Source organism: Oryzias latipes, chromosome 15 (assembly GCF_002234675.1).
Source record: "Oryzias latipes chromosome 15, ASM223467v1".
Classification (NCBI taxonomy): Eukaryota; Metazoa; Chordata; class Actinopteri; order Beloniformes; family Adrianichthyidae; genus Oryzias; species Oryzias latipes.
The window spans coordinates 27,773,906-27,791,037 of NC_019873.2; positions in this window are offsets into that span (position 1 = coordinate 27,773,906).

The window sequence follows — 17,132 nt, forward strand, 5'->3', positions numbered from 1 at the left end:
AAAATTTTTATTTTATCGGCTTATAATTACAAAAACTGGGTAGAGCTGAAACAAGTTTTGTTCTTTAGTTTCAGGCTTTTTTCCTTCTTTCTTGTGCTTTTTGATCAACATGGTGAGAAGTCCTTGAGGTATAAATGCTGCAGGACTTGTTCTGCGTTCCAAACTAACTTACGCTAAAGCTTTATAATAAGAGTCCTTAATAAACTATTTATAAGACATTAACAAGCACTAGTAATGTTTTTGTAAGCTGCTTATAAGTACATTAATTAGCATTTTTAAAGGTCTTACAACTGATTTACCAGTTAAATAAGCTATTTATAAATACATTAACATATTCCTTAATAAACTACTTAAAAGACATTAACAAGCATGAGTAATGTGGTATTAAGATGCTTATAAAGACAGTTTATTAATGACTTATTACAAAGCGTTACCAACTCCGTGATATAACAATAGTGGTGCAGATTTTTTTAAATTTGCGCCCTGGGCATATGCCCGTATTGCCCGTGCCTAAAACCGCTACTGTCTGTCCCGCAGCCATCCTGGGCTGCAAGGGCCAGATTGTTTTCGTAATTCTTCCTCTTTGGTTCTTCTATTCTCTTTAGAATGACCCCCACACACACACAAACACACACACACACATGCCACCTGGTTAAGTCTACAACCAAAACAGAAGTAATTTCCCCCCTCCAAAGAAAATCACCTTTAGTAGGCTTAAGGTTTGTAGAGTTTTAACAGCATCAGCACGGCAAACTCGCAAAATGATGCAAATATGGAGACATATAGTAGTTTTGACACACATGAATCGTTCAAATTAAATAAAATATGACGAGTAAGTTCATCTTTATATATATAGCGCTTTTCACAGAGAGTGAATCACAAAGGGCTTTACAATGTTAAAACTAGATTAAACCAGATAAACAATACAAAAGAAATAGTACAAGGAATGTGGGTGTGGTAAACGAAAAGCTTCTGTTGCCAAGAAAATCCAAAAGTTTGTTTTTGCCAATTCTTCTTAAGTTAGCCTAGACTTTTTGGTCACCCACAGATGACCAAAAAATAAAATGGTTGCCATGGCGATAAAACAAACAGAAAAGCTTCCCTTTTGAAAAAAGTGTGTGTGTTTTTTTTAAATTTGTCACCTATAGTTCTGAACAGCAGCAGTAAAATGCAGAGTGAGGGCCGGGTACCAACCGTTCAGCCAGTGAGAGTGGGTCCAAAGGGGGCGGTGAGGGCGGTAGAGGGTGACGCCATTCAACAATGCTCATGGCTTTATTGCCTCTTGTCAGTTCATGTTCTAACGACATGAATCGCCGACTGAGCCAATCGAAAATGTCCAAAATAGTATGACAGAGAAAAATTGTTTTGTCTTCTAAAGGGAAGTTTGGTTTAATTTTTTAGGTGCGCGTTGGACAACTTCCTACCATCTGAGCTGCATTTAAAATTCCTCTACCTCACTTTGCTTAACACAAACACACTGACCATGCTCTAACTTTCGTCTTCTATCATTTGTTTAATACAAATTTTTATGCTGTAATGTTTTCTTTTGCCAGACCAACAACGGCCTGAGTGGCTGCATGTGTGCCCTTCTATGTTTTAATACCCCCCCCCCCCCCCCCTTCATCTCCAGAGGGTGGGAATGGGATCAATCGAGGAAACATCCGGAATTTGACTTTGAATTGTGATTGGGCTCAGATTAAACTACTGAGGCTACAAACATGGACCACATATGAATTAATGCAAACTACAACCATATGAAGCTCGTGGCTATAACTGTGAAAGGTCCATTGTAATTAGAAGTAATACGGTTGCTGGAAAAACCCCACAGAATTGATGAAATTGATGTTGTCCTGGTTTTACACGCATACACACACACACACAGCTTTGAGCGTGGACAGTTTTCATGAAGATTTATTTCTCCTGGCGCGACCGCCATGCAATACCTTTTTAAAATGAGGAGAAAGAAAAGAGCCTTTAACATGATTCAGCTGCCAACAGCTTTTGCAATGAATCTCTGAGTCAAAGGAGGAATTTGAGCTAAAGATTTATTCCACATAGACAGGCTGGGACTTTTTCTGTCCTGCTAAATATATTTGTTTACATTACTATGGACTAGACACCATTCAATTTTATTATTTATTCTGTAAAGAGGAAGGCTTAAAATTATTGGGAATTCGCTTAAGTTCTATTCCGTTGTTTCCCTGAAAATATGAATTCAAATTTGTCCATCTTGAAACGTTACGGTGAATGTAAAATGCAGAGAAGAGGCTGTAGAATAAAGGTTTTCCATTAGAGGATGTGTCTCAATCGGGTTATTTGTGAAAGACTGATGCCTCCTGCTAAGATCTGTGCATACAGTGAAGCATTTAGCCCGCTCTCGGTATTGTCCCACAGCAGCTGACAAGCTACAACTCACACCTGGGTAAACATGCAATGCCCCAGTGCCTGTCAAGTTCACTTTCTGTCTCTCTTTGTTAGCAAAAATGATGGGGCAATCGTTTGTCTTCGTTTTTAATTCCGTTCTGTGTCAGACTTCCAGGGCTTAGCCCCGACCGCAGATCAATCTCACTTCAACCGGTGCAGTCACGAGACGGACGACCCGACAAAAGGCCCACCCAAAATCCCTACAAATCCTCCCCATGCAGAGCAAGCAGGACTCGCAGAGTGAATTACCTCAGGAGGCTGACGTAGTCCGGCCCCTCCCCTCCTGACTAAAGAGCTGCTTTACAGACAGTGCTGTGATTGTATCAGTTCCGTGATGTCAAGCTGCCCTGCTAACAGTTTTAGCCCCCCCCCCCATACGGCATGTCACTGAGTGAAGTAATCCAAGGTTATCCACCACATACTCATCACCTACTCGACAACACGCCCCAATCCAGGCTGCCAAGATACAGACGCAGACTATTACTGTCATACCTGATTGAAATTTACATTGTGTGAGCCGCCCCCACCCACTTCACGGTAGGACTTCATGAGCCATATAACAGTAATGAGAAAGTCTGCCTCTCCACTGACCTTCCCTTACTTGGAGAACGGGCCTCCAGATGTTGGTGACCTAACCTCTCGCCTGTAAAGCAAGAGTGGGAAAAACACCCAGCTTATGATGACTATATTGGTGGCAGTCTTCTCCTGGGGAGCAAACGCTTGGCTGTGGTTCAGTGCGACTACAGAGGGCTGCAGCGTTTGAGCGGTTTCTGTAAAGTTTTTTCAGGAGTCATTTTGCTTGGTTGTGACCAGGAAGCCTCATCTGACCCTTCCATTTCTGCTCTACCCCTCACGATCCCCGCTGTTGTTCCACCTCACACTGGGGGGAACTCCATGTTGGTCTTTGTGAAGCTCGCCATTAATTATTTATGAGTGCTTAAATGCCACAGCTCCCTGGCAAGCACTTTAATGGAGGTGAGACACTCCCATGTCGCACTACTCCCCTCAGTAAAGTTTTATGGTGTCCCACCACACTCCCCAGGGAGAGAGTAGGGGAAATTGACGCCATCGCCTAGGAAAGTACTCTGTAGTCATGCCTGGGCTGGCACTAGGGTGCAGTTGAGTTGGGGGCTTAAAGGTATCTTAAACTGTGAAAATGTGGTTTTTAGTATTACTTTTGACTCAAACTACCCCCCCCCCCCCCCCCCCCCCATTACTGCAGTCAAACATTGCACCTTAAAAACAGATGTATGCATCTGAAATCCAGGATGCCAATTACTGCACCAGAAAGTTCCCCATGCAGCATTGGCTAATCAGCCCACAATGCACTTGTATCTGTCAGGCCTCACCACCACGGCAGCTAACAGATCGGCATTTTATCTCATTGATTCTCCCTGTAAATCCAGCCTGACTGTCAACCCACCCACCTTTTCCCCTTCCCTCACATGGGCCTGATGAGATCCAGACCCTGTGTGGAAGCATATTAAAGTGGCCCAACAGGGCCAGCAGGAGAGCCAAATGGAAGGTAGTGAAATCTTTTGAACCTCTGTTGCATTATAACAGTCCTAAACATATCCAGCTGGGTCTAAAGTTCAGGGAAGACATAAAAGCGCCGCTGCATGTTACCTTGGAGGATGATAATAACTGAGCTCCACTGAAACTACTGAGACGGTCCACAATCAAAGAGCCAAAGAGCAGCCAGAGGAAGGACTCCCTGCACTTCTTACTGGCTGCTAATGGCTTGTATGTTTCAGACACAGCCTGTCTGACACTCGTTATATCTCCTATAACACACACTGAAGACATCGTAAAGAGAAAGAGGCTTTTTCTGTGTTAGTGATTAAACGGCATTAGCTGTAGGTTAATTAAAATACAAAAGACTTAGCAAAGTAGTAATTACCAAATGCCAGCTTGGTGGGTCACCCTCCAAGCAAGTTGAAAATCGGTTGATCTTGATGGGAGGCTTCTCAAGTCGGAGCGCCACAGCTGCCAGATGTCCTCGCTAACTTGTTTTACAAGAGCTGGATTCCTTACATCGATAACATTGCTGTTACAGTCCATGTTCCACAGGAGAGGAGCTTGACAGGCAACGCTGACGAGGTCAGACAGCACACACAGTGTGTGTGTGTGTGTGTGTGTGTTCCCTGGGCGCTGTGGTCTTCTTTGTGGTGTTTGAACCACACACGATAAATATGAGCCTGTGGTGAAGCCGTGGTGCCTCAGGAATGCTCACATGTGGTGGAGCGGCTCTCACCACCATTGACAAAGAGTTAGATGGCTTTGGTCATCAAGATTCCTGGTGGGGGAAACAGCATAGGAGGCCGATTGACTTTTACATCTGAGGTTGATGCCAGTTTCCTTTCTGGCTTAAGTCTCTTACTAGAGCGTGTTATTTGTTTACTCTGGACTGTGGCGGCGCAACCAATCACAGTTTTGTTTACTGCATGACTGATCTTTTGTTTCTGGCCAAAAATGCACTTAATCACCACTTACCAGCATCCGAAACAAACACGGAACTACACAGCCAGATCAAATGGGATTTTATGAATGTCACTCCATATTTATTTATGCCACGCAGAAATACTCTCACAGTCTCAATGAAAAGTTTTAATTTAACCTTTTGTTGAATTTGGCCAACAATTAACTTCATTTAGGAAGCCAAATGAAACATGAGCAAGGCCTGGGTTGGCCTTTGCTGTGAGAGCATTAATCAATAAGAAACCCAGAACAAGCCGCACTAACTACACGTCGCTGTAAGCCCGTGCACGCTCCTGCACAGCGGGCTAGTGTCTGCTTCGCTGATGTAACTCGATCAGACATAATGTGTCCCGTCCAATTTAAAACAGATTTTTCCATGCCCAAATAAGTCTGCACAATCAAGCAGGCCCGGTCTGAATCAACCAACTAAATATAACTTTTGAATTACAGCAGTTCCATCAAAAAGGAAAACATCAACTTTGACAGATGGTGCTGGGATTTCCCATCATTGGTTCTGGTGTCCACTGTGTGTCTACATTAAACACAATCCAATTGCTCACCATTACAGTCATAAATTATCATTATTATTGTGTGATTGCACATCCTGAGAATGATTGCTGTTTCTTTAAAAGGCTTTTGTTTTATATAGCTTAAAAGAAGACAATGATGATATTTCAGATCACTTTCCAATAAATTCCCAATGGCTAAACACCAGCAGCACTGAGCCAGACTCTGTCCCAGTCGTTAGGTTCAGTTTCAAATGAAAGCTGTAGCTCTGATCAATGGTCCTGATTTGTGTTCCCTGCAGGCTTTTAAGTTTCCGCCAGTTAGTTTACATTGTCTCTGCTGCGTCTCCTGGAGGGGTGGTTTCTCCTGCCACCCCTCTGTGCCCTCTTCTTCCTCGCTGAGTCCTTGTAAAATGGATGTTTTGCGTCATAAGTGATGTTATGTTTCTCTCCTTCCAAAACTAAACTTTCGTCATCCATGGCGAAAATGGACAACGTTGTTAGCAATGTTAACATGCATTATCATGTGGGCCCGTCACCTTAAACATAACATTACGTTTTTATTTTGAAAGTACAAAGGAAGTTTTTATTTTGGAACCTTTGAAACAGTTTTTTTAGGCTTTCTGCCGTGAGATTGACGCGTCAACGGAGTGACATAGAACTCTTGAGTAAAGCTAGTGTTTTGGAGAGACGGCTGTCAGACGCAGACATGATGGATGTGAAGTGAATATGTTATATTGATGAATGAATGATCGATTGTATTCTGCCATTGCAACTCAACGGAGACGCAACACAGACGGACCGGTGAAAATCAGCCTTTCCTGCCGGTGAATCAGCCTGCCGGTGAAAAATGGTTAAACCTGTCCGTGGCCACGGAGGTGACCCGCGCGAAACATCAAGGTCGTAGACTGCTTGGTGAATCCGGAGATAGAAAATGTTCAAGCAAAGGGTAAGTAAGGGTAAAGTAAAGCAAATCATTTAGTTTCTGCTAGCTGAGCAGGGAGCCTGTTTGGGCTGTTCAGGTGATAAATGCGCTCCTTTCGGTGCAGCCTGACTGTTAGAAATCAGGAAATTAGACAACCACAGTGTAGTTTATGTGGACATCCTACAGGCATATACATTTCACGTGCAGTAAAAAGTTAAAACATCATTTATTTGTGATGCTGAGATTGAAAATCATCTATTAACTAACCAATATGCAGCTTAGAATTGATCACCTCGTCCACACATGTGTGACCAGAGAACCGTTGCCATAACCGTAGGCCAGAACTTCATGGTTGCCAAGGGTCATTGGCTTGAGGCCCAGTTGGAGACCAAATCCTCCCCCAGGACAGATGCTGTGGCATACGGGGGCCCCGGATGCCCCCCTCTCCTGCTGCTGACCTTTCTGTCTTCCAATGTCTGAGAAAGTGTCCTGAAGTTGGGAACGTCCTGGGGACCGGACACTTTGAGCATTAATTACACACTCAGTTACCATCACTCATATTGTTTGGCCTCCCCCACCGAGGTTAACCCTTTCCTGACAAGCAGGGAAAGTAACGGGGGGGGGGGCTCTCTTTGGCTCATTGGCCACTACAGAGCCAAGACGGCTCTTCTATGTTCTCCTTCCTGACTGACAGCAACTAAATGCTTGGGTCCTGTGTCGCTGCGCACTGGGATCACACACAGGGAGGAGGATACGGAGATAATGGGAGGTGTGAGGCGGCGGGTGACAGGCGGGATACTTCATCCCTTCAAAGCCTTTTTGCTGGTTGTCTGCTGCAGACAAAGAGGCTTTTTCAGAGCGTTATCTTTCAGGAGTTTCTCCTGCTGACATCCTCACTGCAGCCGCAAGTGTGACTGGCCGAGGAGATTGAAAGAAGAAAGAGAGCACGCACTGACAGGATATCCCTTCCAGTTAACAGAAAAGTAAACAGCAAAAAAAAGAAAGAAAGGAAGTCTACTTCTGTCCCTCAGACCCAATGGAAGATGGTAGCAGATGTTGGTTAGATGTAGAAAATATTAGTTTCTAGACCTTGGCAGGGCTGGCATTCCGCTGCCGGCTACGACTATAATCGCAAGTGTCTCCGCCTATTGCTGAAGTAATCCGATTTCTGTTGACATTTGGTAATCTGATAGGAGGCTACTTACAATATCAAGGCTTGAGTTTCGTATGATTAATTCGTAGCCCTGAGGGTCTCTGAGATAGACGGAGAGCAAGATCGTGACCTTGGAGTTCTAAACAATAACCATCTGTGGCGAACCGTAATGTCTTGATCCCACTTTTGCCTTTCCTTTTTCACTTCCTTGTCCTCTTATTTTGTTCCCCTTCCAAACAAGCAAAGCTTAGCCGCACACGGCGCACACACGCACACACCTGTAACGGACATTTTTCTGAGTCTTTCCTAACTGGTGCAAAGAAATGCTTTTGGGCTTTTTCTTGTGAAACATTTTAGTAAATCTTTTCTGGGAAAAAGATTATCCGTTTGCCGTTAGATTTGTATTTTACTGCAAACTATTTGATCTTTGCAACGATTTCAAACCTTGTTTTTAGACATCCAGGTTGTTTTAACTTCTCTTTGCTCCAAGCATTTTCTAGAAAATGAGCACCATCCAGAATGTTTGTTTCATTAAGAGCAAGGATCTAGAAATAAAGAAACCATCATTAAAAGGAATCAAAATCCTTTTGTTCCAAACTCTTCTATTCTAAAAACTGACAATTGAAAACGTGATTAAAAACCTTAACTTGCTTGATTTAAAAAATGACTTCATAACACGGAGAAGAAGCCACATTAAATGTCTCTCACGGCTCTAGAAAATGAACACAGTCTATTTGAAGACCATGAAAAGAAATGCATTCGGAAAAACAGTCACAAACAGCCTCTGAAAGTCTACTTTAGGTAATGTCGCAAAAACAACGCTCATTGCAACTGATGAGTTAGCGGTCTGGACCTTTTTGGAATAAATGAAGCCTAATAGAATTAATTTCCACTTAGTTTTTTGTCACTGTAGTCAAAATAAGCTACAATTACAATGTTTCCCTTTTTGAATGCTAGTATGGAACTCCTTTGATATTTTATAATTATATTTCTTGTGACCTGCTGCATGAACAGAACATTTTCTTATGATTTTCTTAAGATTAGTGCTCTTTCTAGACTACCTTGGTTCGTAACATACACTGTAAAAAGTCAAAAATTAATTAGAAAAAAGTCAAAAATGATTTCCCAATTCGCAGATTGTCTTTAAATAAGCAAAAGAAAAAGTGAGAGGAAACTGCCAATAAGGTAAGAAAAATGGTTTAACTAAGAACTCTAAAACATTCCAGTCACCAAGACATGTTTTCTCAAACTGATCAGGAATCTGAGCTGTTCAACATTTTCTGTCGGTTGAGAGTTACGCAGTTTATGCGTATTTTACGCAATTATTATGTAAATCTTTCGCAATTGTACATGATTTTTTTAGAGATGCATATTTCCCCACCCACTCCCCGTCTGTCTAACAGACTTTTAACGCATGTACCACCGATGTATAACTTTTATATCGCATCTGCGGCGCTCACATCATGGTAAAAATCACATAATTAACGCACAAATCACCAATAAATTGCATATAAACACGCACGGTTCATGTTCTACGTTGATTTACGGGTTCTTTGCGTGGTTCATTTATAAAAACATTCATGTGAAGACCACGACTTTTCTCCCTTTTTCCACATATAGTCACGCATGACCAACTTACATCTGTGCAATATGTGGCAAATGTACGTAGTGGCTCTGCAACACGACCTTTAGATTCAGTTTTTGCACTTTAAAGTACAGAAAAAGTCATGTTCTGCAGAAATGTACCTCATCTGTAAATGCTGCAGTTAAGAGTTCCTTCTCTCTTACTCAGAGAAAAGAGAGCAGCATGTCTGTAAATGTCAGAGGTCCTCCAGCATCTCCCCCGGCGCAGAGCAAAAGTGACGTGGTTTGTTCTCTTTCAGCTGGTTGTCACAGTGCTGAGAAAGATAGATGAAGTGTTACTTTGTGGACTATTTTTAACTTTTCCAAACCACAGTTCAGACATCCCATCTGGACAAAGTTAAGGGCAGAGCAGGATTGAGTTCTTTGCCATTAGTTACAGTAAGAGACACTGTAGTTCCCTTCGGAGGTCAGGAAAACAAACACTGTACCTGTTTATGCGCCATGGCACCATGAGGACATCTTGGTTAAAAGGTTTTAAGAGGTGATGTGTGACTGTTTCATAAGCTGTGGTAAACGTACGAGACGGTTTTTAAAAGCTGCAAATAGCATTTTTTGTTCATGAGAAGTTTCCACAAAGCATTCCTAACGGGAGCAGATTTTCAGGACCCGTGCAGAGACCAGAGGTTATTTTTAAATCTGCAATCGGCATCCCTTCTTATGACTGCAGTTCACATGTAACTGACTTTGAGGAAGGAACTACTTAAATTTATTTTTTATTATAAAAAAGAGCTTTAAAGAGGAACAGGTAAAATATTCTGTTTCAATGCAGTTGTTTAAAGTTGGAACAGGAAGATTTTGCATCACAGACAAAGCAAAGTAATAAGCTGATGAGTAGATATGTCCGCTCTGAAATGGAATGCCTACGACCTTAATCAGAACCAGATGGGAATGCGGCCGACATACAAGCTCCACCACTTAGACACTCAGGACCACTACAAATTTTAAGGAAACGCTTTTCTTTTTTTGTGATAATCAAATTTTTTTTAATTTTTTGGGAAGCAATGATCTGGTGATAAATGCAGCAAAGTCATTGGGAATCTTAATTTTTTAAATTATATTAAAAGATGTTTATAACAAAGACAAAATGAAAGAATGTGTTCTTTATGTCCAAATCAATCATTTCCAATAAATCCTATTTTTTTTGCCTCTAAATAAAAACATCCATTTCCAAATGACATTTTTGGTTGTAGATTAAAATAAATTAAAAAAATTGACATTTTCATTATTTTTCAGGCACAAATTATTCTATTTGGCTTCAAGTCAAAATAAAATAAATCGAAAGAATTTTGGTATATTTTAACTTATTATTTTAAAAACATCTTTAACAGAAACACTTTAGTAATTTATAAAGGCTATAAATTACGAAGCCCCCAGGGTGCCGGTGGTTAAATAAATTAAAAAATCTGATTATCCGTGGGCACGGATCACTAAATTGGGCCCACGAATGAATCAGTTCCTACTGCTGCACACTTTTGGTACTTGCACCGGTAATGTATGAGTCTCTGAGCAGTGTGCGCGCGCATACGATTGCGCAACATTACGAGCACAATTGATTAATCTGTGGGCACAATTGAGCAATCCGTGCCCACGGATTATCTGATTTTTTATTCTTATCTTTATTTTTTTACCACTGGCACCCGGAGGGCTCCGTAATACATAAACCAATGGAGAAGGACCATTTTAACAGTACCATAAAATATCAATTTTAACATAAAAAAGCGCATGGCAGAGGTACTTCTGTCAGCCAACGTTTTGCCTCTAAATTCAGTTTTTCTTTTTGGCAAATAGATTTTTAATCATTTCTGCTGTTTTTCTTTTTTTCATCTCAGACAGCCCACGTTCAGAAAACCTAACTAGTCCGACCTCTAAGTGGCCTTTAAGGTTTCTTTCTCATCTTCGACTGAGTAAGATGAATGACTTCTGGATGACGGCTTTCAGGACTGAGTAGCTATCAGTCCAGGATCTCCTAATGTTTATAATTTAAGAGGTGTGTCAGGACGGGAATGTTCTTCCAGGATTCCCTGGGAGAAAGGAGGTCCACCTTACATTCGGAGTGCAGAGACGCCACGGAGCAATCCGCCAAAAACACCAATTCTGATGAGAAATGTCCTTCAGCTGAAAGAAGCTGATGTTTTTCAGCACAACAGTCTCCCTTCATGCCACTATTTTTGACTTTATTGCAAGAAAGGGTGTTCCCTTGATTATTCTGGCCTTACGTTGAACAATGAGGGGAGTAGAGTTTCCCCTTCAGTGAATTGTGTCTCAAATTCCGTGTCCACCGCCGCAGAAGAGCTGTAGGTTTTCAGTTACACTTCCAAAGTAGTCTCCGATCGTTTCCTTGTCACAGGTGCTGGAATGTATGCAGCCCGCTGCTCCGTTTAGGACCAAAAACTCAATATCAGGCTTTCTTATTGGGAGCGTTTTATCGTTATAGACGTGTTTCCTGATACTCCAACCTTCCTCCAAACCAGTAAGGACTACAGATGCAACGCTAGCCATGTAAAATCGAGCGTCTTCCCAGAGTCAATACACTGTTATGACTCATATTCCTAAATAACAAACAACTTAACTATTTTCAGCACAATAGTCGTGTCGAGTCCAGAGAGCAAACATGAACATTTTCTATGCCGATAAACTGACAGAAAAGAAACCATCATTCTGAATAAAAGACAATATGTATATCTAATCGCCTATATACCAGGTAGTGCATAAATCCCATCTATGAATCATTTTCTTCCCTAGCAAACTCAAAACGTATCTTTTTCGTCATGGAATTTCCCACACAGACGCCAACAGGTAATGTCTAAAACTACAATCGAAGTTTCATTGACCTTTGACCTCAGGGAGAGGCCGCCGTCTTGAATTAAAAAAAAAAATCTTCGTTAGCACCTTTTACAAATTTGAACTCCCCCTGGGGATTTCATTCTATCGTCTGTAACTCCTAGAGCCTCACTGAGAAGCTACAAACTAATGTTGGTTTTAAAGTTTGAAGATTTTGAACGCCGTTAGTGTGGCAGGCTCAGAAAAAGTGGCGTTTCCTTGTTGATTGCATACTTTCTTGCAAAATATGCTGAAATTTAATGCATGATTTACTGGCTCAAGCTGAACAATGCAACATGACATATAATATGAAAATATAAGAGAATGTGAGCACGTTAACAAAAACCTCAGTTGCCAAGGAAATTGAAATATTGCTGATTTTTCTAAAACCTACATAGACCTGTTCATCACCCCCGGGCGATCAATAAGAAAATGGTTGCTATGGAGATAAAACCAACACGAATCCATCGTTTTGGAAAAAGTGATTATTTTGGGCTGCAGTTTAGCTCAGGTGGTAGAGCTGGTCGTCCAACAACCGAAGGGTTGGCAAATCGATCCCTGCTCTCCCCAGCCAGCCGTCGCCCCCCCCCCCGCAGCTCACCGCTCCCCCCAGGGGATGGGTCAAAATAGGGAGAAGAATGTCCCCATTGTGAGATAAATAAAGTATCAATTTAACGTCAATTTTTGTCATGTGCAGCTCTGAGCAGGATGGCAGGGGTAAAGGGGGGAGCGTTATTATTATTATTATTATTATTATTATTATTATTATTATTATTATTATTATGTGAGAAGAACTTTTTTTTCTGCCAAGATTTAGGAAAAGGATGCATGTTGTGAATACTTGTCAACTAAACGTGACTCTGTTTTTGTTTTTAGGTATGGACTAATACAGGTAAACTAGGAGTGAATAAACAGCAGAATCCTCCTCCTTCCAGCCTAACACGTTTCCACACGTGCACGCTCTCATCAGCATTTAGGGCGCACTCGCAGTTCAGTGTTTAATTTAGTTTTTAGTTCTTCAGTGAGCGTACAACACAAACGCTGGGAAGTCTGAGACTCGTTGGCAGGAAAAGGGGAAGTTTGAAATGGAATTACTTGTGTGGTTGTTCTCCACACCCTTCCATCATTTGCTTCAACCAAAACCGCCCACAAAGAAAATCACTCCGATGCAAGGGTCTCCTCTAACTTTTGAAAAAATAAAAAATAAAAAAGAATTTCCCCCCTGGCTGGCTTGAGCTCGAAGGCTTCACCCTTGCGAGTGGAAAAAGCAGCACGCTTTGTGGAATTCAGTCGCCCACGCACGCTGTCAGGACACTTGATTCCAATTAGATATTTTGCTTTGCTTTCTTGTTCGGACCCGTCCGGGCCTCTCTCTTTCATCCCACCCTCCGTGAGCCCCTCCCCACAGACTTCCCTCACTCTTGAACTCTCGCCTGCGCCCTCCCACTTCCTCGTTTGTGTCCCGATTCCCTCCATCTCTATCACAATCTGTCGTTTTGTGGAGCCCGCTGCCCCTTTTCGCTTTCATGTATTTTCTCATAGGAAGATTTCTCACAGCTCAACATCCTGAGTCTGTATTTAGACTTAAGCGCCGTCACATGCAGCACAAAGGGGCTGTAAAACCATTTTAGCAGGCTAAGCCAAACTGTTTCCATAATGATAAAGCTGGGATTTAGGAAAAGCTTTAGAAGTTCACAAAATGTCTTTGTTTTGCTTGAAGACAGTGGATATTTATTAACCTATAGATGCCTTTGATTACAGTGTTGGGTCAGCGCTGTGCTGTGAAGATCCTCCCACACATTCACTAATGATAGGCTGACCCTGAAGAGCATACAATACATTTAAAAGAGCACAGTAGCCACACACAATTCCTCATTTTAATTACTGTAATTAAAACATTCCACGATCCTTCATGTGCTTAATCTTGATTTATGCACTGATTTTTTTTTCTCGTATCCAGTTTTCTCTGAACAAATCACACCATGACCCCTAGTTACACAGAAGATGAGCGCCGCACATTTTCAAGCTTGCTGAGTCATGCGGACTTGTGCTGACACAACTTAAAGACATTAGTGTAAGAGAAAAAACCCTTAAAGACGTTTGGATTTTGTTTGATTATATGAGAGAATTTGTCCAATAGTTTCACACATTGATTCTCAGAACAAACCCGATACCTGGAACTGTGGGTAAAATGTCGGCTCGTTTCTGAGAAGCTCTGCCTGAAACAAGCAGATAGAACCTTGTTCCTCCCACAAAGTGCTGACTTTTTTTTAAGGGCGTTTGCAAAACTTTTGCTCAGAAACCCGGTTATTGAATTTTTTGTCTTTTTTTTTCCTATCCCTAAATCCTTAAGGCACAAATGTTCTAAAATGTTCGTGCGCATTTTTCTCTACGATCCGCCTGCGGGTGACAGGTCTTAGACAACACCAATTACAAATATTTCATGCAGATATGAATCACATCTGTGTTCAATAGTTCTCAAGATACTAAGGCTACAGTCTTCAAGCTTTCTCACAAGACTAATTACTACTGTACTGTCCTACTGAAGCCAATATTCTGGGAGAAAATCACATTTTTAAAGAGTTTTTCGTGTAAAAATGGATCATAATTAACCAAAGACTTATAGTTCTAAAGGAACTAACACTACAGTTCCCAAACTTTCCTCGCATGACTAATTATCACCTATTTTTACTGGTTAATAGTCGACATTTCTTTCTAGTTGATAGTTGCACTATTTTTACTTCAGAAATGCTCTGTTTAGGTGTTAAAAGATAAAATTAGGGGGGAAAAATAAGGAACAACCGGAAAAAGTATTATTTTTTAATGTTTTACAAAAGTATCGGCTCAGGACTGAGTATTGGTACTTGGCCGTGGACCTCCGGCTCGTCTGGCGCCCCCAGCCGTCCACCAACTCCATCTGGATGAAGCTCATCTGCTGGACCATTTAAACATCTAGTTGTAGGGTCAGATAAGCTAATTCTTCTCTAAGAGTTCTGGGACAACGCCTGTCCATCCTGGGGGAGGACCCCTCCTCAACGTGTACACCCCTGTCCACATTTTTTTCCGGAATCCGTTTATTTTTAGGAGTCTTTCCTTACCGAGAAGGAGAGTCTAAGGGCAGGGGTGTCCAGTTTGGTTTAGTCTGTTTAATTTAGTTTTAAAAGGTGGTTGCTCTAACTGGTCATCTGCTGTACCATGCGGGTGTTGGGGGGGTCCTGGCTACCACTGCTGCCTTGGCGGGGGCCTTGGTGTGGGGATGACATTCCATCATCCAACCCAGAAAAACATAAACACTTACTCGAGTACAGGTGCTATCTCACCTGTGCAGAAATACCCAAAAACCTGCAGCACCTGTACGGGTCAACCCCCCACCCCCCACCACCACCACCACACACGTGCATGTGATTAAGGCTCTAGCCTTAATGCAGTTCTTCTGGTATTTTGTTTACCTAACATCCTTTCTTCATTTACATTGCAAATGAACTAAGACCTTTTTACCAGGCGAACCTCAAATGTCCACAGAAATCAACATTTACTATTTAGTTGATCTACATGTCTGGACCATATGAAAGACAGGTAAATGAATGGGTAAAAAAAGGCAAAAACTTAAAAACAATGACCAACAAATGAATAGATAAAAATTAACTGCACCCATAAGCTACAAATAAATAGATAGTTTGGGTTTTCATGTAAACATAAATTTAGGAGTTTGGTTCATAAATTAGGGATAAAACTTCAATTAAATTAGTCTTTGTGTAGAAAAAGCACTTGTGTCTGCACACTACATCAACATGGAACTATGTATTATTACGTTCCATTATTTTGGGTTTTTCTAAAAAGATATCGGATGGTGCTGCTAGGAGTGGTTGGACCCAAAATGCAGAGTGAACTCTTGAGGTTGTCCTGTGATGATTTAGAGTACATCCTTTTGCCTAAAGGGCTCCTCAGTGGGGGTTTCTTCTGCAGCCCATCTTCTCATTACTTAGACCTCAAGTTTTTACTTAAGTACACTAAAGTTTCCGAGAGCCGAGCTATTGTACAAGCCATCTGCGTTTTTCATATAGTTTTTACTACCTCTGAAAACTCAGCTCAGTTTCATGGTTAACCACAATAACATTAAGAATATTAGGTGTATTTAAGATTTTAGTTCTGCTTCTTTGGGGAAACGATAAGCCAGCAAGTCGATTTATCACTGAGCGGCCATGACAGCCTTTCTTCTTATGAATTTGCTTAATGGCAGGATAAATTCGTTTCTATTGAGAAACCTGAGCTTCACAGTCACCTCAGCTCGTCCACATGGTGTTAGTCTTGATTCAGGACGGGGTTAAGTTACTGATGGGCCAGCTGGGGTCTCTGGTTAGGCTCGATACTCAGGGGACAGATTAGTGCTCAGGCGAAGCACATTCGTTTGTCCTTCACCTTTTCCTAAACGCAGGAGCACCAAGGAGGAAGAGGAGCTGCCGCTCCGGGATGGGCGTCCCGTGCCCTGAGCCATGAACGGCACTTATTGCTCACACGAGGCCGGACCATTAGTCACAGAGCAGAAAGATGGATGAAAGTGAACGTCCGTCTCAAGGAGAGAAGGCTCTCGGTAAGTTAAAAAATCATCAGGCTGCTCCAAACTTGAAGCCTCCTCATTGGGAGATCAGCATCTAATGTTGTGCCTGGCTGGATGTTGATAGCAGATGGACCTTTGTTATGCATTTTCCATATGAAACCACTTTAAACACTTATCCTTTGTCCGGTAGAGAAAAACACGACAGCATGAATAATTTTACAGTTAAATCGTAGGAATTTTTGGGGGCAAATCTGAGCAAAATACCTGATCTTTTGGTCACCTTGAGCTCATTGTACAGCAAACAAGAAATTAATTTCTGTCTTCTTTTAAAACTAATGTCTTTCTGCAAATTCAACAAGGAAAATGAGTTTAAAATGTGTCAGAATCCTCAGAAACACCCGCAGGCAGAGGTTTATACCTGAACATCATCAAACCTTAATGAAGAACACGCGCCTTTGTCCAACCGAAAACTACTCGGAGCCGGGACCACACAAAACCGTCCCTCAAGGCTCCTCAAGGCCGGAGCCTGAAAGATGTACAACCGAAGGAGAAGGCTGGCCTTGCACCTTGTCCTCTGGAAAGCATAGGCTGTCCTTGAGCGTCTGAGTGGGACAGATGCAACAA